Source organism: Pararge aegeria, chromosome 7, assembly GCF_905163445.1.
Source record: "Pararge aegeria chromosome 7, ilParAegt1.1, whole genome shotgun sequence".
Taxonomy (NCBI): domain Eukaryota; kingdom Metazoa; phylum Arthropoda; class Insecta; order Lepidoptera; family Nymphalidae; genus Pararge; species Pararge aegeria.
The window spans coordinates 9,913,553-9,937,367 of record NC_053186.1 but is presented as its reverse complement, the minus strand read 5'-3'; the positions used below and the strand labels follow the sequence as shown (position 1 = coordinate 9,937,367).

Below are 23,815 nucleotides of genomic sequence, written 5' to 3'. Positions count from 1 at the left end.
TTAATACCAGCCATAGAGTGGTGTAGCTGGCTCAAATCATTTTTCATTATTTTGAATTATTTATTACCAAAAGTCATTCTAATACCTAACACGATCCGTAAAATAGATCGTTTTTCGAAATTCTTGAGCATATAAGGCGCGGCGCCGCGGGTGGTAAACAATTGGGACGCACTTGTTGAACTAGCGGCCATTTATAGAATCGCCCTGTGCTGTTTGCCATGTTTTTAGGTCACAAACGCGATATTATAATGTGCGAACTGATCGCTATTCGCTGAAGCTCTTTGTACCCAACAAAATAAACTTGCAACTACTAATAAAATTATAAAACTTATATAAGTTATAAAACTTACGACTTAAACAAACTCCCGTAGCTCTGTTTTGTCTGTGTCTGAGATTAAGATTTGCTTTTTCGTCATTGATGTTTTAGTAAAAAAAATGTCTACAACTACTTTGTTTTCTGATGAAAATGATGTATTTGCAAAACAAAGACCTTTTCTGAAATATAGAAATATTGTCAATTGCTACCTGTCCCAGATTTCCCTTTCAATCGTCTCCCCATAAGGCCATAACGCAGGTGCCGCGTCGAATGAGGCGAAATCTAATAAAAAGCTGTGCTGGTACATTGAATCCGAGCAGTCTATTACGTTTTGTTTTTTACAACCTATTTACATGAGACAAGCTCTTTTATATTCGTTTGATCACGCTCTATGTATTCTTTGTGAGATCTGTGTATTTTACGTTTGAGCGTTCGTCTCGTCTGGTATTGATAAAAGACCTAATGAGACCCTTTTTGGAAGGCGAGCAATTCGTTATTTGTATTTCTTTTGAAGGCACATTAAAGTCTGACAAAATTGAGACCGTTTACAACATTGTTATACATAAGATAGGTAAAAAACTATTATATTACTTAGAATACATTAGCATATCCATACTACGCCTGGTTAGTTGGTCTCGTCTTTATTTTAACTCATAAAATGCTTTTTATGAATCCAAAAGAAAAAAGCTGCCGTAAAAGTGAAAACATGTAGGGCCTACAATGGCTACAATCGGAAATATCTACATTTAGAATTGTGCCTCTTAACGTTGGTGCAAATTCCGCTGTACACAAATTTCGAAACGCATCTAAGCCTAAATTAGTTTTTTCAATAGAAAAGATACGCACGATGGTAAGTTTGGTTTGTAAGTCGAATATTTTCAATTAGGTTATAAAATATCTGAGTTCATCTAAATAACTTAATGCTATTTTTATACAGAATGATAATTTTTTTACTCCAAATTACTCGTTTTATCAAAACGGTGTTCAACATCAACAAGTTTGTGATTTCACCTAAGTTCCTCCACCTATTGCCTCCAGTGCTACTATTTCAACCGCTTCCCATTTCCTTTTTACTCTGGTTTGTCTAAACGGCACAAAGTGCTCAGAAATTGCACTTTAAAAACATTGGACTTGCCGTTTCCACTTTTCCAGGCGAATCTTTTTCTTTTTACATGTTCTCTTTTATCTTACGTTTAACAGCCACGACGTACAAAGTGATCTTTACATCTTTCTCTATATTGTTGGACTCTCTTTATATTTTATTTTGAGCTTTTTCACTCTTGTTTGCTTATTTAGCTTTATTTCTCCTTTCATATTTTTTTATTTTTATATTATTAAAAATTATAACAAAAAAGTGATAACGCAATAAGTTAGAACGCAAATGCCTAAAATACTTTCATTATCGAGAAATATCGGAAAGAATCCGATAGTAATCTGTTGGGAATCGTAATGCTCAATAATCGGCAAACAATCGCGAGATCGCAATAACGCCTCCCTAAGCCATGGACCGATTCTTTATCGTTCCTCTTTCGGGAATATTGGATACATTCACAACGTTTTAGGCTGTTTGTCGACGGTAACAAAGCGGCGACATTCCCAATAGAACCTTACTGACGTATTTTATTTAGTTTAACTTATTTTTAAATCTTCAGTTCCAACCACTTTTGGATGTTTATTTTTTGTATATCGGATTACATTTTATAGCAACACTTTTAATCCACCTACGATTTTCATGATTTACCAGAAACTTAGGTTTCGATCTAGAGAGCATAATATATAAACTACTTTTCTCAGAATTAGTTTAGTGTTAAAATGAGACAGCTTTATATCTTGTGTTAACAGTTTAACACGAGATATAAATCCGTCTAGGCAAAGCCAAAAGTCAAGTACACTCTATAGATATCAACTTGTAATATTAACATTCAATCTAGCGGAATAACTGAATAGATTTTTTTTAATATTGTTTTAAAAAAAAATTCAACTCCCCTGACCTTAAAACGGCAGACTGGAATGTCATATTTAAGCGACACAAATTTTGTGCATTCAAGTTTTCAATGCCTGCCTACGTACGTATTAATAAAATTCTAACTTATGTATTAAGTCCAAAGGGATGGAGCTTTAAAACCTATCTTATCTGCGATTTCGAATATTTCATCTTGAAAATTTCGCAAACTGAAAGTCAACAACGTCGTCTTAATTTAGTGATTTCAAGTTTTCCAATGCCTTTTCACGTATTCATATAGACCAAGCTTTTGCGTCGCACATGTTCAAAGAAATGATGTTCTCTATTTAAACATTTCACGTTCCGTTGCCGATAAGAATTTTTCCGCCTATTGGCGTTCTTTTTACGTTTTCTTCTAAAGTGTAAAGATATAGACGGATGCTCTTGGCTCTTTGCCAGAGGCTTGGAATACGCCTCACTATTTAGTGCCAATTTCCACGAAGTCCGACTTTAGGCGGAGGGCTTTTACTAGTAATAAAGTTGAAGTGCCCTACACCTTTTAACTAGGTGTATTATCAAGATTGCAGATACCTTCGTCGTTGCAGAAAACTCGAAATCCTTCTCATTGGTCTTATCCCACATTATGCGAGGATGGCACTACATGTCTGCTCCAAACTCGATGTCAGGCTTGTTTTAATTTTGGCATATTTTTAATCATTCAATTAAGAAATTATCTTGGTTTATACAGTATTCGTTTTTTATTTTCATATCATATAAATTTTAAGTTAATAACTTAAAAATACATACTTTGTCTGGTGGGAGGCTTCTGTCGTGGCTAGTTACTACGATAACGACCAAAACGTTTAAACTAAGATATTTAATTTTCGCTAAGATCTCGCGTAAAAACCGAAAAGGGGTATGAGTTTCATATAACTGCCATAATATGAACTTGTAAATAAATAATGTTCAAATATAAAATATTAAAATCTCATAACTCATGGTTTTTGTATATATACATGAACTCTATTTATTAAACTTATATTAAGATTATTATCAAAATCATTTGCAATTTCTAACTGTATATTTTTTTATTTACAGGTAAGTAGGTGAACCTCTCGTGGCCAAGATATACAACTTAGAGAGACCAATGGTTTGATCGTACGTATTAAAACAAAATTACAAGGGTAGAATACAGCAAGTGGCAAACTAGCATGGTAATTGACTTAATTTGCTTCGTGTCTCGGTCCTTAAAAAGCTTATAGATTTATTAAATTGATATAGGCACAGTATATTCATATTGAGTACATGTAGTTCTACAGAAAATCTTCAACGAAGGTGATGTGAATGTAAAGGGAATATTTCTTTAGGTGGAAACACGTTTCCATTGATTGTGTGAAGAAACATATTTTAGGTGGAATTACGAGGCGTTTTTCGTAAAAGTCCCCAATATTCAATATGTTAAAGACAGGTTAAGCAGAAAGGCTCGGCAGCCTCTGTCGCCGACACGGCGTGGCTGGTAAAAGAATTTATTTTTTGGTATAAGTCATGAGCTAACGCGGAAGGAAATACTAATAAAAAAATTCTTTGATCATATCGCATCGTCTTTATTTTATCTCCTAATGACTGTGCTTTGCAGAAAACTATTTAATTTCGGGTAACCTAACTCAGAAAAAGGCAACAAAGTGAAACATGCAATTAATACACGTCTTTTGTATCTCACAAACAAATAAACCGAAATCACTGTGTATTTGATCAATAATATAATATATAGATTCGGTAAAAATTACGGTTACGATATATTTATATAAACAAAGTTAACTTCATAGTAACTGAACGTTTCTTGCCTTTAATGAAGTTTAAAACGTAATAATGTCTAATGTAGACTTTACATTTAGGCGGTTAAAAAAACTAATAATAGAGATTTCAATTTTTTTTTTCAATTAACCTACTTACACTGATTTATCTGCTGTTTGTTTGCCAATCGGCCTGAAGTTTTGTAATCGATACATAATGATTGTCAGATTGATTTTCCTCACACTTCACAGCGTATATCTTGCACCACACATCAGAATTTGAGTAGGCAGAAAATTAATGCCCTCACCGATAATACGACGCTGAATCTTTTTATCCTTTCTATTCACGGAGTTGAAGGTAGTTTATTTACTGGTTTAGCTTGCCTACTTTCAATCGCTATGTATGATAGCCATCTAGATATATGTCGGGGGTACTACGATAGTATTTTGAGTTATATTCCTTTACCCGGTTGAACGCTGCAGGGCAAGTAAGAGGGACTTTAGTGAAAATAAAAGAACCACCAGCAAATATATTGTAAGGAGTTTTAATTTCGTTAATTTAACTGGTTAAATAGATTAACCGTTTCTAATTCGACTTTACTGGGGTTGTATTGTGGTTCAAACTGGACTAATACAGTATTCTCAGTCTGAGATTGGCACGCTTGTGATTTTAGTATATGTAGTACAAATTGAAGTATCGATATTAGTAAAACTTCAAAGTTAAATGGATCTGAAACTCAGTAAATTCAATAATTTTTTATTCTGTAATTTACGGTTTTTGTAAGTGTTCCGCTAGGAGTGCTGGCTGTAGGACTGTGGACGGATTAACTTGAAAACAGGGTAACTTAGGTTCATTTTGCTCTGAAATTATAGTGATTAACTCAACGAGTATGAGCGGCAGAAGCTGTTACTTAAGGTATAATTTCTGGCAACATTTGAAACATTAATCTTTAACTTTTCGTAGCTAGTATCGTTAAAATGCGGTATTTTCCTTTTGCACTCGATCCTTCCAGCTCCCGATGTTTCTTGTAAGAAGCGTAATAGTAGTCTGCGAATATAAACGAAATACGTTGCAAGTGAATTCCTAATTTAATATGGCGTTCACACAAACATCTATTCTATTTTACCTTATTAGTTTTGTAAATTTAAACCATTCCGTTCATTTATATTGTGCCTTTCGCTAGCTTTCCACAATAATTGTTTGGCTAGCGTAACGGATTAGCGCGCTAAACATACAAACTCTTAAACGTCGTGTTACTATGTATATTTATTTAGGTGAAGTAATATTTCTGAAGAATTTTATTATGTTATATTTTAAAGATATTTATTAGTCTTGTAGCCACTTAAACCACTGGTACTTTTGATGCATTTCCGGTATTAGTTAGTTATACGAATTCCCCTTGCAAACGCAATTCTGCCGCCAAATCCATATTCAAGATGGAATTACGTACTCAAATCACGTTTTCGGGACGTATCTCCGAAGGTGGGACCTTGTTGCATTGCAATAGGTGCTATTTTCGTGTGTTTTGATTGAAGACGAGATTGTACGGAGCCCCAAGGGAGGTGTAGCCCGATGTTGTTTACGATTACGCGCATGTAAATGTAATGAAATGTTTCATTGTATACGTCTTGTTTATAATTCTCGTGACAGTGATGCCATTTTTCAATCTTAAAAAAGTCTTCCCTTTTGATAACATTTTTTTAGTTACTTATAAATAAATAAATTTCAAAGGGACTTAATTGTTTGTCTTTGGCTTTTAGAGATATGGGTGTCATAGGCTTTGACATTTCGGTATCATATCCGCCATATTGAAAAATTCAATATGGCGGATATGATACCGAAACTAGCTAACTAGCGTGTGTAACTAGCTACCTAAATCCTGACTACAATAATTGTTATCAACACAACTGCACAACTCTAATTAACAGAGCTTAATCTGTTTCAAATTCATGTTAAATTTTAGTTGTACCTAAAATCGCTTGTTGTTTAGATAAATGTATTCAGAAACATTTGATCAGAATAACTCTATATTACGCGAAATAGGTTTTGAAAAGTAATTAATCATATCAATTCTAAATAATTTATGTAGTACATCATTGGAATTACTGAAATATTACCGCATAAATGATTTTGGAATTATATGTATGTTTGATATTCAGGTATCAGTGGGATTTGTTATGTTACTATTTATTGATAATAAATAAATCTGATAATATTAATTGAAATTTATAAATGCGGTACGAGTCGCGTTAAAATTTATTAATATTTAAACTGTGAAACTAATTACTTCAATGAATAAAAAATAGATAACCTTTGTTATTATTTCTATCATAATAATTATACAAAAAACGATTTAACAAAACCAGATCATTAACTATTTGCATTGTCACATCGCACTAGTGTAGAACACTTTATTGATATAGGCACCTGTAAACGTTTGTTGTTAAACAATTCTTTATGCGAAGAGGCATTTGTAAACTTATTTATTTTTCTGATATACTGAAGAAGGGGATATGTTTGTTAACTTAAAACTTAAGCTACAAGGGTTTCAAACGCGCCCTGTTCTAACAAGAAGCCCTCAATAAACTTAGCCTGGTATATTCCAATGCCTAGCAGGGCTGCCTATATGCTTTTACAACATTAATTTGTAGGCAGTTTGGACAATATCTTAGAAGATAATTATTAAAGCGATGCTACTATAACACGCGAGTTTCCCAATGACAAAGATTTTTGGAACCAAATTGCGTTGTTTACAACTGCACACAAGACTGAAGAGATAATTCCTGAGATAAATTTGCATGCTTGAGAGTTCTCTCCATAACGTTTCTTAAGGGCCCGTGTAGTCTACCAATCCGCACTTGGCCAGCGTGGTAAACTACGGCCTAAACCCTTCGTTCACATTCTGAAAGGAGACCCGTTGCCTGTAGTGGACTGGTAATGTGTTGATGATGATGATGATTGTAAATCGTTGACCCTTCAAGAGCAAGTGCTAGGATACTTCGGCATCTTTTAACTAGAATCTGCATTCTTCCGTTACAACAAGCATCAAAATGTTTCTACAAAAAAAAATTAAAAAGATCTTGCAAAATAGGCCTTCTTGAAATAACTTAACTAGTTATTTATTATTAGAAGTAAAAGTATTGTGGTTCAATTCTTGAGCTATGAACGAAATATTTTTGGCGTTTTTTTTGTAAAGATACATTTTCTTCTTTCCCCAATAAAAGTTTACATCAGACGGTTCCCAATACATTTTCTGCATGTATTTAAAAAGTAAATTGTTTTATTATCCAATATATGTTTCAAGCATTTGAATACGGATTTTTAATACAGACAATGTCGAGGGCATCTGCTGGTAATCCCGCATACAAACGACAGAACAATACAGACATCAACATGTGGCGCCCTCTGCAATAGACCGTTACAATACCCCCTCTCCCTCTTAATAAAACTGCGCTTAATCTTTTATTTACCTATAACCGAATGCTCAGTCCCCTACAGTAATTCCCATTTAGTCGAAACCTTTGTCCTGTCTGGCACGTGACAGGGTTAGGGTAACTCACCCTATATTCACCTCTCTGTCACACGTTGTTGCATCTCTTTCACTTTTATGCACCTTCACTCAAGTGTGAAAGAGAGGAGAAAGACAAAAGATAGATTACCAGGGTATGACTAATAGTAATCCTTTATTTGTTAGATTCTATCTTTTCGGGTGCCATTGTTATGTAGATGCAATGCTGAGTTAATAGTTTTTGTGATAGGCGCCCTATGGTGCAGTGGTAAAAATGTTCACCTCTTATGCACGAGGATAGTTCGATACCCCATAAGGTACTTTTGTCGACGACGGTACGACTAAATTAACGTAGAGTAACCAAAACAAATAAATCGATTGATTTGCTATCGCAATACCTTTATGAACAGTTTTACTATTTACAGTTCTCAAAAAAGTTCCAATACATCTACGCTAATGCCTAATGGCATAGTTGTTATCTCTTTTTTAAGCATAAAATAAAAACAGAGATATCCTTGTCTTTATAAATAAACCTTACAGTTCTTCCTATAAATAATTCAGAGTTGCTCTTCAAATAATTTCTCAAACAAACAATTACTTTATTAAATCAAGTAACTCATTCCTCAAAAGCGGACCAATTTCGGCGGAGTTGAGTTTTTCTTGATGGCTGACTAAGCAAAAATGTATATCAAAGCGTAAAACGGAACAATCCTTAACAAAAGGGCCGGCTTATCTCGCAAATCGCACGTTACGCGCAACGGAACGCACAATAAAACGTCAAAAACGCCGCCCGGAATGACAGCTCGGGTTCAAAATGGCGGCGCGCGGGAATTACACGATTTATATCGCGCGATTTAACTCGGCTTTTATAAATTAAGATGACGTTTATTAATAGACTGCGTAAATCGTGAATTCTTTTGTTTCTGCTGTTTGCTTTTGCGATGGACTGCTATCATACTTGATTTATGGTCGCATGGTGTGTGATGGATAACAGTTGGTATATGTATATGTCGAAGAATCTGCACATTCACTTACAACTATGTTTCCCACTTATTTCATTTGACCTTGTACCTACGTTTCCCACTTAAACTTCCCTTTGAAAGGGAATACCGTGAAAGGAAAACGAAATACTTTAATTAAGATTATAAAACGAAATGTAATGACTAATAGTAATATGCTCCAACACTACAGGTCTGTAGAATGTAATATAATATGCTAGATAGTGGTTTTTGGGATTGAAGACCTATGAGCTATGAGAAGTCTGTGCAGTTCCTGGTTTTAGTAGATAAGACATTCTGGTGGATGAGCTTGCTATAATCATAGTGCATGGTTCTGAACCCCTCTCTGACTGCATGGTTTAGAAGTAACTGCAGTATCCATGGCCGTTTCCAAAATTAATGAGGTTACATGTTAGGAATTCGGGATCCGGAGAGGTGGCATCGGAACAAATGGCTCGATCATAAATTGTGTAAGAAAAATATTTTGCTTGCCTCTTGCGGCTCATGCGACTAGGCAATGTGCGATCGACTTACGTAATGATTGATTTTCGATTGGACGCTATTAAGACCCAGAGAAGTTCAGATTTCAAACATTGGTTTGCAGTAATTGATTTGTCAAATTGCCGGTCTCTACGGCTATATTACTTAGTTATCGAGACAGGCGTCCATTTGGCGATATCGATTGTAACTTAATAAAAAAGGTGCGTTGATGTCGCTACCCTAGCATGTGATTACTCATATTTCTTTATATTACTTTTTCTGGTGTAAATTGAGTACTAATTTTGGCCATTCGACATCTTAGTACTTTTATTTATTTCTGACTATAGTATCCAATCACAATATTTTTTGAATCCTAATAACAAGCCCATCACATCAAGCGATTGTGTCTATACAGCCCCAAGGTCATTGGGCACGCTAAACTCTCGACACGTTTTGATGTAGTCACGTGCGTTTTCCACAGATGGAAAACGTTTACGTGCCCATACGCCACTTGCGGGGATGTGCGGCAGTGTGCGACCACCTTATGAGACAATTGATATTTGATGAGAAGCTTTTTCGGGGACATAAAAGTTCCTATTTCGAACATTGATTTAACGTAATCATTTTGTCAAATTGTCGGCCTCTACGCCTAACGTAGATGTTGACACGGGCGTCCATTTGGCGATATCGATTGTAACTAGATAGTAAGGGTGCGACGACGCCACCCCCGCATGTGTCATTTGAGTATATAAGGTACTTTTCCTTGTGTGAATTGAGGGCTAATTTTAGACTGGTCTGTCCAATAGCTATTTATTTTCGTACAGTAATTATGATAAACTGAATAGCTCTACGATTTAAATACGGATATAAATCAAAAGAGTCAACTCTTTTTAGACTATTGTCTTTGGGTACTTGTGGTAAAATTTACTTTTTGCTTAAAAGTAGGGGATAATTATATATGTCGTGATGTGTCACAGAAAAAAAAAAATTGACATGCCATTTTTATTTCACTGTAAGTAAATGGCTTTACTGCAATCTTGCCGCCGCTTAGCGATTTAGTGTTTCGGTGCGATTTCGCGTAGAAACCGATTAGGGATATGATTACCATACTCCCTAACAGGTTAGCCCGCTACCATCTTAGACTGCATCATCAATTTACCACCAGGTGAGATTACAGTCAAGGGCTAACTTGTAGAGGAAGAAAAAAAAAGTTACGATTGTCGATTGTAACGAAGTCCAAGATTGAAGTGGTTAGGTTTATGGCAGTGTATCACACCCATACCCCTAATCGTGTACTTACGTTTTGAATTTCTGGTTTACCTTTGAAAATAAGACTTGAAGAATTGAGTAAGCTACCTATTTTTTAGTAGAATAGTCTTAGCCAATCAGTAATTGTTATAGTCATTTGATCGCTGTCATTCTTTGACAATCGATCCGCTGGGCTCTTGGAGCTTTCGGAATTTCGTTTTGACTCGATGCACTTACGCGGTAACGATACTGTTTTTTTACGTGTTTCTGCCTACTAGGCGCATAAATAAATCGCCTATGAATCTTGAAAAGTGAAGCCTATTATATTTATTTTTCGCGGTCTCATTTTTCTTATACTTGTATTGTAAAAATAACGGTCCCTGTATGAAAGGTTGTGATATAGACATTTCTGATTCGTCCCTTCGTGATCCAATCAGACGTAATGGCCTTTTTGGTAATACGCTATCGACATGAAATGAAAATGTGTTTTGATTAGTAATAGCGTTTTGTTTTCGGAATTAGCATTACAAAACGATGAAAATAAATATGTGGCGTTTTCAATGAAAAGAACAAAAAGTCCTCAATTAAATATATTATATTTTGATGTTTTCTTTTCTATTCGAATGGATTGAATGTGATTCTATATTTGAAACAAAGTTTTTATATTGCACAAGTTCCTTTGAGACACCTTAAATTAGATAAAATGGTTCTGATTAAGATCCTCTCGCTCCGGCACCACAGCATCCTCAAGAGATGATGATGATCAAGGACTTCAAATGAATAGACAGCTGGTGTTTTGGTTGTCACTGCGTATTTTTATGATGACTTTATAAAGGCACTAATCTTTAGTAAAGATTTCAAACTAATGTTTTTCACTAACGTATCTATTTCAAATTCAAAATCAAACTTTCTTTTTTTTCAAGTAAGCCTTTTTAAGAACTTTTGAAACGTCAAGTCTGTTTGTGTGTCATAAAGTCTTGAAAATTATTTACTAGGTAACCAATTTTTGGCTGATTATGAGAATAAAATACGAATAAAATAATGTCATAATAGAAATTTAAATGGTTTATTTAACACCTCAATTTACAAAGAAAAAATGTTAATAATTGGAACTGAGCGATAGTAATCAAAAATGGTACACCTATCGCGCACCCCAACTCAACAGCACATCGATCGACATAGCAACTGCATCGGACACTAAAAAGCGTAATAATAATGCATAATTTAGAGAAAGCAAGGCGCGTGCCGTATTATATACAATAAAATACAATATATCGCTCGGGGGAATGACAGCTGCAACCTCACTACATCTGCCGTATAACGATAGGGTTGCCACCCGTTGGCACTTGATAATAAAGTAACGTTGGTATTTCGATTCCGGTTAACATTTGTGACGTTGTGCTAAGGCTTCAGATGTAGCGATATTTCGGCTATTTCTAGTTTCAGTTGTTTTTATTCAGATCACGATTGAAATACCACAATTTAACCATATTTTGTGTGCAATAATAATATAAAATTCGACCACAATAATACAAAAACCGAAACCGGTTTAAAAAATTGTGACATCCCTAAATCCTGGCTTGCACACATGGATAGCTTAAACCGGCTACACACGAGGGGTTATTGGGACGCGTGTCGATGATGATACGTTTCAAACTTCGTGCAGAAATTATTTTGTAATTTTTGCAAATTGGGAGGTTATTACTCTTAAAAATTGAAAACTTTGTGTCTGTAAAAGATTGTTATCTTCAGCATTTGTTAATTAAACAGCGATCTTATAATTACACATACATTTCTACACGTCACAAGATTTAATTAGAATAATGCAGTTGCATTAGAATTATTATTTTCTTTTATGTATAAAAGAAAATAATAACTATAATAATAACTTCCCGTAAAGCTGAATCTTGAATAGTAATAAAAAAATTAAAGCAAATTTTGTACTATGGTAAATAAGTATCTAGGTAAGATAAGGAAGATTTGCTAGCTTGAAACCGAGGAGTCGTTTTCGAGGATAAAACGTTGTATCTTCATAGTAAGGTTAACTACTGTCACTCATTTTAGAGTCGTCGTGAAAATCCTTAAAGGGTGAGCTAAAGAATTTTAGACTAATTCGACCTTATAACACAATGCAAATAAAATGCAATTTCCAGATTTTCCATTTTTGAATTCAGAGATTGCGAGCGAGCTAATATCGTACTAAGGCTACTATTACCTATAACATAGAGTATAGCTTATCACATATACAATATCTTAGTTAAAATATAAAATTAAAGACCTAAATACGCCCCCCCGTGTATAGGTAACCTTACGCCGTATAAACAATCAGGCACACCAACACAAAGAGAATACACACATTCACGCAAATACGAAAAGGGTGTTGCTACCTCGTCAGGGCTGCGATAAAAGTTTTGTTTTTACTTGTTGATCGCGTTGATTGATGATCTGGAATGATTGATTGGGTATCAACGTTTTTGGCGCTACCGATAGATTTTACCGGAACCAGAATTACGTATTTCTCTATCATTTCATTTGTTTTCGAGTTTTTAATTTGATTTGTAATTTCGTAGTTGACCATAATTCATATATTTTATATTTAAGCGTTCTTTCGCCTTTACTAAAAGTAAAGACCGCTGTTGCCGGCAGATCAGTGGTACTTTCTTTTCCAGTGGGTTTCGAATGAAGCGACGATGGGAGAATAGCAGCAGCGTCCTCTGTTGGATTAGGGACAAACCCTTCCGCTGGGGAAGGTTAATAGTCCAGCATTGGAATTTTATAGGTTGTTGATGATCATGAAATTTAAGACTACAGATTTTTCACTGAGTGTATATTGAAATCACAGAAATTTTGTCTTGTTGGTTAGTAACGTTATCATAAAAGTTTTTTTGTAGCTTTGCATTGCATATTGTGAAACCATTAGACGAACCTAGACGAAGTAGATGATAGACTGGGATATAGGTACATTGAACTTGTAGAATTTGATTATCTAAAAGGAGAGAAAGATTTAGAGATTTGCGACGTTACTGCAAAACAGGTTAGGAAGCTATACTAAAAATACACAGACAGGTAAAAGGGTTAAACTTATAACACCCCTCTATTTCGATCAAGGGATAACAAAAGACCACGATCGTTTGAAGGGTGGGTGCCAGTGAGTCGGCTACGAGAACCGTTTTTCTTTCATTGCTAATATCATAAATGCGAAAGTGTGTCTGTTTATTTGTTACGGTCTGCGTTCCGCATCAATCTTGACAAAATTTGTGACAGAGATATCTTGCATCCTTGCAGGTGGACATTGAATTATTTTTAAGACCGATTGGCGCAGTGGGCAGCGACAGTGGGTTCTATCCCCACAACTGGAACATGTTTTGCGTGGTCAACATGTTTTTCAGTGACCCGGTGTTTATCTATATTATAAGTATTTATGTATGTTATTCACAAAAACTTACGTACACGTTTCGTACCCATATCACAAGCTACGCTTACTTTGGGGCTAGATAACGATGTGTGCACTGTCGTAGTATATTTATTTATTTATTTTATACCAAAAAAAGATTTCCAATTGGATTTAGAAAATAAGTTTTATATTTTTTAGGTCATAACTGCTGTAACCGATCTTGAAAAAAATTGATTCAGGTATCTTGGAGGTGTACATTAAAAGGTTCTCCGACATATTTTTTTTGTCGACTCGTCCGACCCCCGCGGGAATAGGAGGGATGGTTACAACTGTATTCTGATCTAGATCTGATAACAAATTGATAAAGCTTAATGGCATTAATATTGAGAAATGAGTTTTTCTGATATAGCGATTTAAAAAATACACTGACTCAGACAGACGCACCGGGGTTGAACTCTTAACACCCCTCTATTACCGTCGAGGGTTAACAAAGGGACACAATCACTAAAAGGGTGCCAGCGAGTCGGCTGCGTAACCGTTTTGTTTTTACTTGTTGAACGTTCAACGTGTTGATGGATGATGTAAAATGATTGATTGGGCACAATTTCTTGAGTATCGCCAATTGATTTTCCCAGAGCGATTTTCATAATGCTCTCCTTTTCTATTGTGCAGGTTTGCTTTTTGATTTACCGTCGGTTTTTCGTTACCGTTGATAACTTGATTCGTTGTTACTTGTAAGCAAACAAGACGTACAAAGTGATGTATATTTTTGCAACAAAATTAACCTATTTCCTTTTTTTCTTTATTTAAAATGAATTATTTATTATACTAACTACCTAAATAGTGTAGGTTATTATCGAATGCTAAATCGCTTAACAACAGTTCTTTGTCGTTAGGATGGTAACTAGCCTCAGCCGAAGCCTCAGAACATCCAAAATAATGAAAATTCTGAAATCATAAATTCAAAAGCGCTCACTACTATACGCGGGGGACCCACATAAGTGGTCATCGAAGATAGGGAGCAGAACCCCAACTGACGCTATTTTCATTTGATTACGTACCAATAGGTATGAAATTTGTGAAAAAATGATATCAAGTTGTATAGCACACGTAACTTTGGAGAAATTAGTGATCAACAAATAACATTGCACTTGATTGTTGCTATCCGGGAGACCAGACAAATGCTGACTGACTGACTGACACATGGTTAAAACTTTAGGCTGGAAGTTGACCTACAATTAGATATTATAATTGGGAAGTCCGCTAAAAGAGGATTTCCTGTCTCCCCAATCTTAAGAAGGCAAAATAGAGGTTATAAATTTGTTTCTTATCTTAACCTAACGTAAAGGCATATGTGCTTTAAAATTCCTTACAAAAACATCAAGTATTTTTAGTTTGTAGTGACTTTTGTAGTTGATTTTACGAAAAGGAATTATATGACCGTGAAAAGATAACACTGTGCACTCGCTTTTTTAATTCTCTCTTATAACAAAAGAACATTAACATTTTATAAATGTAGAAGTTTAACATTTTTATTCAATCCATTCACCCTTAAACCCGTCCGAGTCTCGTATTCAATGTAATCAGTTAATTTACTTTTTGGTTTACGATCGGCCATACTACTGTTTCCCTTTCAAAAGGTCGGAATGAATTTATACCCCCCAGTATATAGTACTTTCATCAAACTATGGTAAAAGGGTGGTAAACGCTGTTTTTATGAGTGCCTGTGTTCTCTTATTGTTTGTTTGTATTACTAAAACAGCCACTTAAAGCATTTTTGTTAAAAAAAACGCCTATGCTTATCTCTTATCAGTTATCACCATCACCTCACTATATATAACTATATTGACGGCCGATTGGCGCAGTGGGCACCGACTCTGCTTTCTGAGTCCAAGGCCGAGGTTCGATTCCCACAACTGGACAATATATGTGTGATGAACATGAATGTTTTCAGCGTCTGGGTGTTTATCTATATATTATAAGTATTTATGTATATTATTCATAAAAATTAGTCATCATCTTAGTACCCATAACACAAGCTACGCTTACTTTGGGACTAGATGGTGATGTGTGTATTGTCGTAGTATATTTATATATATTCATCATGACCTTCCAAGGGCCCTCCCCTTTGTCCATATGAACCACGCTGGTTCAGAAAATTTAGTGATCGCTGCTACCCCTTCTCCGTAGTATTCCCTTATTCACTTCGCTATTCAATATGCCGTCACCACAATCTTCGTAAATACCCGCGGGAACTGTTTATCTTTTACGTAATAAGCCTATGTCTATCTCCAGGATTCAAGCTATCTCTATGCTTAAATTCTCTCAAGATCTGTTTAGCTGTGAATTCGCGAATAGGTAACAAAAACAAATAAAAAAACAGACACACTTTCTCTTAAAAGAATTAAATATTAACTGTCTACATTTAAACCATTAATTGGGACCTGATACTGTAGGTCTATGTTTTAATTGAACAAAGAGTTTTTATTTGGCTTTGATGGTAGGGATAGATTAAGTTCATATATTATTGATAGGTTTTTACAAAACAAGTTGATACGAAATTGGCACGGAAAGTTCCAGTCAAGGTCCAATAAAAGACAATTGAGGCTTTCGCAATCAGAGGGCTAACCCAAATCGGATTGTCGCAAGGAATTCAGAAGTTTCAGGGCCGAGAGCCAATAAAACGCTAAGGGATTACGACAGGACGGGGTCTATGCAATTGTGATCGGGCGATCGGTATCGAAATCGGATTATAAGCGTTAATTAATTAAAACACTCTTTAATACAGCTGTTAATTAATGCTTTTTCGTTTATTAGCTTGTGATTTCTTGTATATTGTAAAATGTGAATGCCATGCTATGCTAAACACGATCGGTTGACAAATAGTAAAGATGCATAAATTAAGACAAAAAATTGCCAACCATTTTGAGTAATATCCTTATTAGAAATATAAAATAATTGTTAAAACCTCTTTCTACAGGAATAGGCAAGATAGGGCAAGAAAAGGCATTTGCCCAGTTTTAAAATAAATAAGCCAATGGTTGATTGCTTGTGTGTATTCATGTACGCACATACACTTCTTTGGCGGTAATTATGATTTACGATTACGATTACGATACGAAAAGTTAGAAGTTTATAAACTTACAATAACATTGAATTATTGATTTGAACAATTTTTTTTTCACCTTAATTAAAAAAAAAATCATAAAAAATCATTTCATGTGGAATATACACTGGTATTACAAAGAAAATGCAGGTATATTAGATGGATAATTGTTTAGTAACTTAATTTGGTTTAATGCCTACTTAATTATGCCACTTGCAGTATTTGCACATGACAGCTTTAAGGTAAGACTACACTGGAACTGTAAATAACTTGTAATACCGTAGGGCTTTGCTTGTATCATTGAACAGGATAATTATAAAGAACTCCTATACGAATTGTATTAAAATTGTAGGGGTAAGCAGTGCATTTGTGCATGTATGAAGTGCCCAAACTTGCCAGTGGTTCTAGAACGAAAGACATAGGATGATACAACGGTATCCTAATTTTCCTTAAATTCTTAAGAATCTTATTAGAAAAGATACTTTTTTTTTGTAAGAAACTTTTCATTTTGTATATATGCATACTACCATCGCCTACTGCTTTTTTGGCTTCAGTATTGTTTGAAATAACACAACTACTTCTTCGCTCCAGTGCTGGTAGATAAGTTGTTATTTTTAACATATCTGGTTCAATTTAGATGCACATAACCAATTCCGTAGGATATGATTACATTGCGAAATTTACTAATGTGTACAAAGCCTTTAACTTCCCTAAACGCGTTTAAACGTAACACCACTCCGGGCAATCACTTGCAGATGCGTTCACCCCCGGCGGGATATTGCTCTGGGGGCGAATTATTATGCACTAAACCCCAGCATACTTTATGCGAATATAGCCCCTAATTAACCCAAGTTTACGGCTTAATATCCCCTATAAAGAAAATTATTATAACGCGGACTGTATTTAAGGTAAAGTTTAGTAACTAATGGTATAAGTTTACAGTCTTTAAACTTAAGCGTTTGACTTCAAACTTTAGATCAATATAAATTGAAATTATAGTTATTCTGGCGCAGCAATTAAATAGGTAAGCTTTAACGTTATAGATTAAATTTTCGGGTAAGTTAAATTAGCTAGTTATTAAAACAAGTCCAGTTACTCTGTCCCTGTGAACTGTAAAAAACCGCGTCGTTTGCTTAGTAGGTATATAGTAGATATATTCGAATACTTATTAGGTATTAAGTTAAATTCCAATCGAGCTATTTAAGAAACATGAATTTAGGACTTTGATTTTTTGATTTTTTTCAAAAAACAATGTCCAAAGGTCTATGGTCCTAAAATTCTTAACATAAAATTCGTTTAACAAGTGTTTCGCCCTACCGTAGAATCGACTAAAGACTTCGTGATCTGTATTAGACGATACTTATCCTAGGCCAGCGAGATTGGTAGGGTGTTTGATAGGCCAATGCCATCATGCGTGCAATACAAGATCAATTTAAACTTGTTAGATAAAATCTTAACACGTTATAATGTTTAATATTGATTTTTTACAATCGATTTAACGAGCGGCGAATGTTATCGATATAGGTCTAGTGGTTATCGAGATAACACGAACAGGTCCACTACATTTGATAATCGTTTTTTTTTTTTAATGTGGGGATTGAAGATAACGCTTCTCGTTCAATGTAAATAATTCTGGAAATTTCATGTTAATTCTCAGTTTATTTATATCCCACTGCTGGGCACAGCCCCCTCTTTCACACAAAGGAAGGAATAAAGTCAATGCCCACCACATTACGAATTGGTGTACTTAAACGGTTTTTATCGGATGCTAGTGATATTAAACTGCTCATTTGCACAAGAAAAAAATACATGTATACGCAGGAAATCAAATGCTCGAAGACAGTTTGTTCATGTCTAACATTGGGGAACGTGGACGGTTATATATTGACCGTGTAAAAGTTAAATAAAATGTAACAGATAAATAAATAAAAAATGCGTATACTCTGGGTATATGGCCGGTAATGACGATAAAATAATACGTTATAATTATTGCCCAATAAACGTAAAATGTTAAGTACAAGATGTTTACAAGAAATCAAAAAAATGAATAATACCTAAACAAAAAAAAAAAATTTTGCTATACACATATTCATAGTTAGGTTCCGCCGTCGTAAGATACTGATCATATTATCTTTTTGGGGTAAATTTTTAACTGAAATAAAATACCTTTTCTACAAAAACACATGACGTACCACCTACTTGTGATACCTAAATCACGTGGTCAAGTTATATCATTTTTATTGTACAGCGGACTGCCTTTTGTCACGCACAGTTAAACCAGTTTTTAAAAATTTATTTCGGTCAGCTGAAGGTTTATGGAGCATAAAAATATATTTAAAATAAATCTTTTCTTTACAATGCCAACCTTTGCAAGTTGGTATAAGTTATTCGACGTTTTATTCAAGGTAAATGGAATTCTACATCGTTCTGGTGCAATGGTGTGGGATACCTTTCTTTTCCTCTATGTCAAGATATTTTAGTCTAACTGCGTTACATATTACATTTGACTAGGAACCTCGAGGATCTGAGATATTATTTTCGGTTTATTTTGTGAAAATTAGTTTTATTATTATATAGTTGTCATAGTATATTTATTATTTATCCCGTGGTACAAAAAAAAATAATTAATTAATTAATTCAATCTATCAATTTTCATTTGTTCATTAATAATCTTCCCAGACTATCCGAGAATACTATATTTCGTACCAGCCCACAAAATTTTTGGGATGTTATTGATGCAGAGTAGGTACTAAGTGTACAAAAAAAATCTATGAACTTCATCACTTAATATTTCTTTCAATAAAACATTCATTTAGTCGTTCATACCCACGTACTATCCCACATTAATTTTCTTGATTCTTCTTTCCTCATTTAGTCAGACGTTAATTACCTTATGCTATGACTACATAGGTGTAGCAAAAAATAATCACACTTCCGTCTCCCATTACGGGATGATAAATAGACATGTGTGGATGCACCTTTTCCCCGGGGCGGACGGGTACAAATGCTCCCCACATCTGCAATATCCCAACCCCGAGCTGCCAACACGGGTAATAATATTTGATATATTATTTGCCAGCTATAAAGATATAATAAAGTGGTGCAAAGACTCAACAGTTGTAAGGTTTATCGTAGTTTTTAGCTTTAGAATTCGATTCATAGAATTCTCACCATAAAATAAATTTGCATTAATAAGTACAAAAGCTGTGCGCGCAGCTCCATCCATTGGGATTGTGTAATGAATCCTACTAAATATATAAAAGTGGAATAACTCACTGAAGTGAACTGAGAATAATAGTCAAAAATGAGAAAAGAATACTAACTACGTTACTTCAATCCCGTAAGCATTCCCGTCTCCATAATGTAAACTGTTTTTGAACCACATACACATACACATTGGCATTTATAATAGTTACTATGAATATAGCTAATCCATACTTAATGCATATAATTGCAAACGTTTGTGGGTCTTTTATTTGTTATTTGTTAATAACTAAAGAAACAACCACATGTTTTTCAAATATTTTTAGCTTTATTCTGAAGACTTTAACCAAAATTAATTATCTTAACCTGGCAGAAGAACATAAGTTATACGTGAACAAAGTCGCAGTTCAATAAAAGAAGAAGGAGGCATACTTCAATGCATTCACACATGAAATAATCCAGAATATAGATAATCAAAAAACAATATTGTAGGCATGCAAAGGCGACCTTTTTGCTGCAAGCAATCTCTAAAATTTATTAAAATAATTTACGACAATATTGATAGTGATATCAGTGGCGTGCATTGCATATATTCAAATAAGCAGTGCATACCCTACCCTCAGGGTCATACAGAGCCTTCAGATAGGACCAATAAAGTTTTGTAACTAAAATGTTGTGCTAAACACATTGTGCATACCCTGGGTCCAAGGGCTATGCACGCCACTGAGTGATATGTACTAATTCATATATCTGACTTTCAATATAGAAACAAAACCATACGGAAATAAATATGCATTACCTTTATCCAATACAACTTATAAATAAACGACATACATACGATTCAATATGCCTATATACCAGAACCAGAACCTTTGTGTTGAGCATCTAAAGGTATTTTGACATCGATTTCTCAAGAATTGAGCACAATGCCGGGTTCTATTTGCCGAACAAACGATTTGATTTGATCGATTCTCGGATCATGATTCGTTTGATTATATTGTTTGCAATTGTAGAATCGATTTACTTAACACATTGCGCGATTATCTCGAGACGTAGTGAATGATGTGTTTACGCAATACATGACTTATGCCCTTTAGATAGAAGCGTCTTGCAATTACGTTTTGTGTACATACCGTGATCTTCAGCTTAATTAATATACCAGAGCTGGGCACGGGCCATTCTAACAGGAGATATGTTGACCCGCCACGCTGCCAAAAAACTAGGAGGGGGTCTTAGATTGGGTTTGTGATAATCGACGGCGTATAACAGCTTAAACTAGTTACTACTTACTTTGCAACAAGGTGAGAAGGTAAATTCCAAACTCACAAGGTCAGCTCAACGTTGCCTAACCCTTGATTTTGCTTCTTTTACAAATTTACAAAAGAGGAAAGGTGCCATTTCAGAGTCGAGCCAAAATCTTTACATATTTCGTTTTTATATCAATAAAATCTCAATACCAATGCCGAGTTAGCAAATTATCGTTAGATCGACTTCATAAGTCCCAGTTAGTACTACTGACATGTGATAATAGTAGTTACAGTCCACCAACCCGTATCGAGGCAACGTGGTGGGTTAAAGCTCTATAATCCTCTCTCCTATGAGACAGACCAGCAGTTATGACTCCAATTTCAAAACTAGCTGTAAAACAAAACAATGTTTCCGCCTTTCAGTTATATAGCTTGTAAAATTACTCGTCCTGATAGTATGCTGGCATGAAAATATTACGCCAATTAAACACTACAACCCTTTCGTTACAAAATGAGCTCTATCACCTGCAACACAAGAATCACGTGAGTGGCACACCAATTGCATAATGCACGTTACTAAATTATTAAGTACGAGACTAAAACACAGGCGACACAGTGTCGCGTTTACAAATGAAGGTAATGGCGTAGTGGAAGGAAAGTTTACATATCATGATGGTTGGAAAACTGCAAAATACAATATAATGTTAACTTGACATTTGGATATGAAACGATTAAGCTATAAAAACAAAAACACACATTTACTTTAGTTCCCCTTTTACAAGCGATTTTGTTTTACTCAACCTATTTAAAATGCTGTATGAAAGTAGTACCTAAAGTTTATCATCATTTTTTTTAAGATTCTGGTTGATTGAATTTGGTTTTCAACTTATCTTGGAAAGTGTTAGTGTACAGTAATCGGTTTTTTTGCGACTGTAAATACCAATGAGTAAGTTTATTTGAGGCCTAAAGCGCTGCTTCAATGCGGTTCCGCAGGCTTAAGACATTATTCTCACATGTCTGGTGGGAGGCCGTGCCTGGCTACCATTAACCATTTAGGGGTAAGGGTTAAAATATCTGCCGTACCCCTAACAAGTTAGCCCGCTGAAACTTCATTTCAGTGTTATCTATCAGGTTTATTAATAGGGAACAATGGCTTAATATGATGGCTATAACTACGATTTTTTCAATCCAAATTTTTGGCTCTAATGTTAGATTCGAACCCGAACTCGTAACGTTAGCTTCTATCCTTTAACTATGATGTATTACAGTAACCAACCCAGTCATTAGTACCGAGTACAGGTATAACAAAGCGTACAAATTGCTTGCGTGTCTGCGCGCCCGCATTGCAGTGAGTGCATCGCACGGCGGTATTATTATATTAGTTCTTTCGTTTTAACCTCGCTCTGATATTAACTAGTCCATTTTGTTTAACCACATTAGATTTTTTTCTTTAATATTACCTTCAATGTTGTAAGCTATTATTGAAATATAAATTCCTAAAAGAACGGTTTATCTATATATATAAAAGAGAAAGTGTGTGGGTATGTTTCGTATAGGCTCCAAAACGGCTGGACCGATTTCAATGAAACTTTCAGAGAATCTCCGGATTGACCTGGCGAGTAATCCTGTAAAGTTTGGTGACGATCGGAGCACTCCTATTTTTGAATTGTCAAACTGTCAAATACAGCTTTTATTTACTATGATGATATTCTATTGTTGGGTTTACATGGGTGTAGATAATGATCTTCACCCGCTCGAGAAGAGAATAGAAGAGAATGAATACGGAGAGAAATAAATGATTTAATATATTCCTTCTTTCGAAAGACGCGACGATGAGTGCGTTTTGAATGACTAGATTTAAACATCATGAGGAAACCAGCCTGCCTGAGAGTTTTCCATAACGTTCTCGAAGACGTGCGAAGTCTACCAATCCGCCGTTCAAGGTTGCCTACGGCCTTGAAACCCTCTCATTCTGGGAGGAAACCCATGCCCTGTTGTTGTTTGGTAATGGTCATAAGTTTTTTTAAACTCAATATGCAGTGTAGAGTTATGGCCTATCTATTATTAAAAAAAAGTCTTTAAAATTCCCTATTTGGAACTTATTATTTCCTTTTTTTGTCTTATCCTAAAGTGACGTGCCAGAGATTGCTACTAAGCGATAACATATACTTTCTTGTTTCAGTTTTCGCTTTTCCTGTTGATAAATAAATAAATTCGTTGCATAAAACTGTGTTTTAGGAAAACACCTCCTGTCCTGGAAAACACCGAAAAAAATATTTTTTTAACTTTCAATGGTTTCTAAAGGTTTTTAAAACAGAGTTTATATTGAAAATCTTATTATTTAATCCTTTATTTCGACTCCACTTTTATAAAACTTGCTAATGCGATATTCGAATGAAAAATAATAAAAACATGCCCTAAATAAACTTTAAAGAAACAAAATTACTAAAGAAATATTTATTCTGAGAAAATCTATTTGGCGTCGATCATCTGATTTTCCCTCATTGGTCATCCTAAAACAATATTACGTCGGGAAATATATTAAGGACTAAATTTGCTTTGTTTGTACAAAACTCAG

At 34.8% G+C, this 23,815-nt stretch overlaps 1 protein-coding gene across 7 annotated transcripts in view; it reads left to right on the top strand.

Moving 5' to 3' along the window:
* The window catches only part of LOC120624924 (brain tumor protein), a 190,648-nt gene that overhangs the window by 139,181 nt on the left and 27,652 nt on the right, over positions 1-23,815 (top strand). The window contains exon 5 of one of the 7 annotated variants that reach the window (XR_005658784.1): positions 3,357-3,482. The exons of 5 other annotated variants lie outside the window; for them this stretch is intronic. The gene's annotated coding sequence lies outside the window, so the exon portion shown is untranslated. Of the gene's footprint in view, positions 1-3,356; positions 3,483-23,815 lie in introns of those variants that run through there. One more of the 7 variants, XM_039891740.1, reaches the window with a different exon arrangement.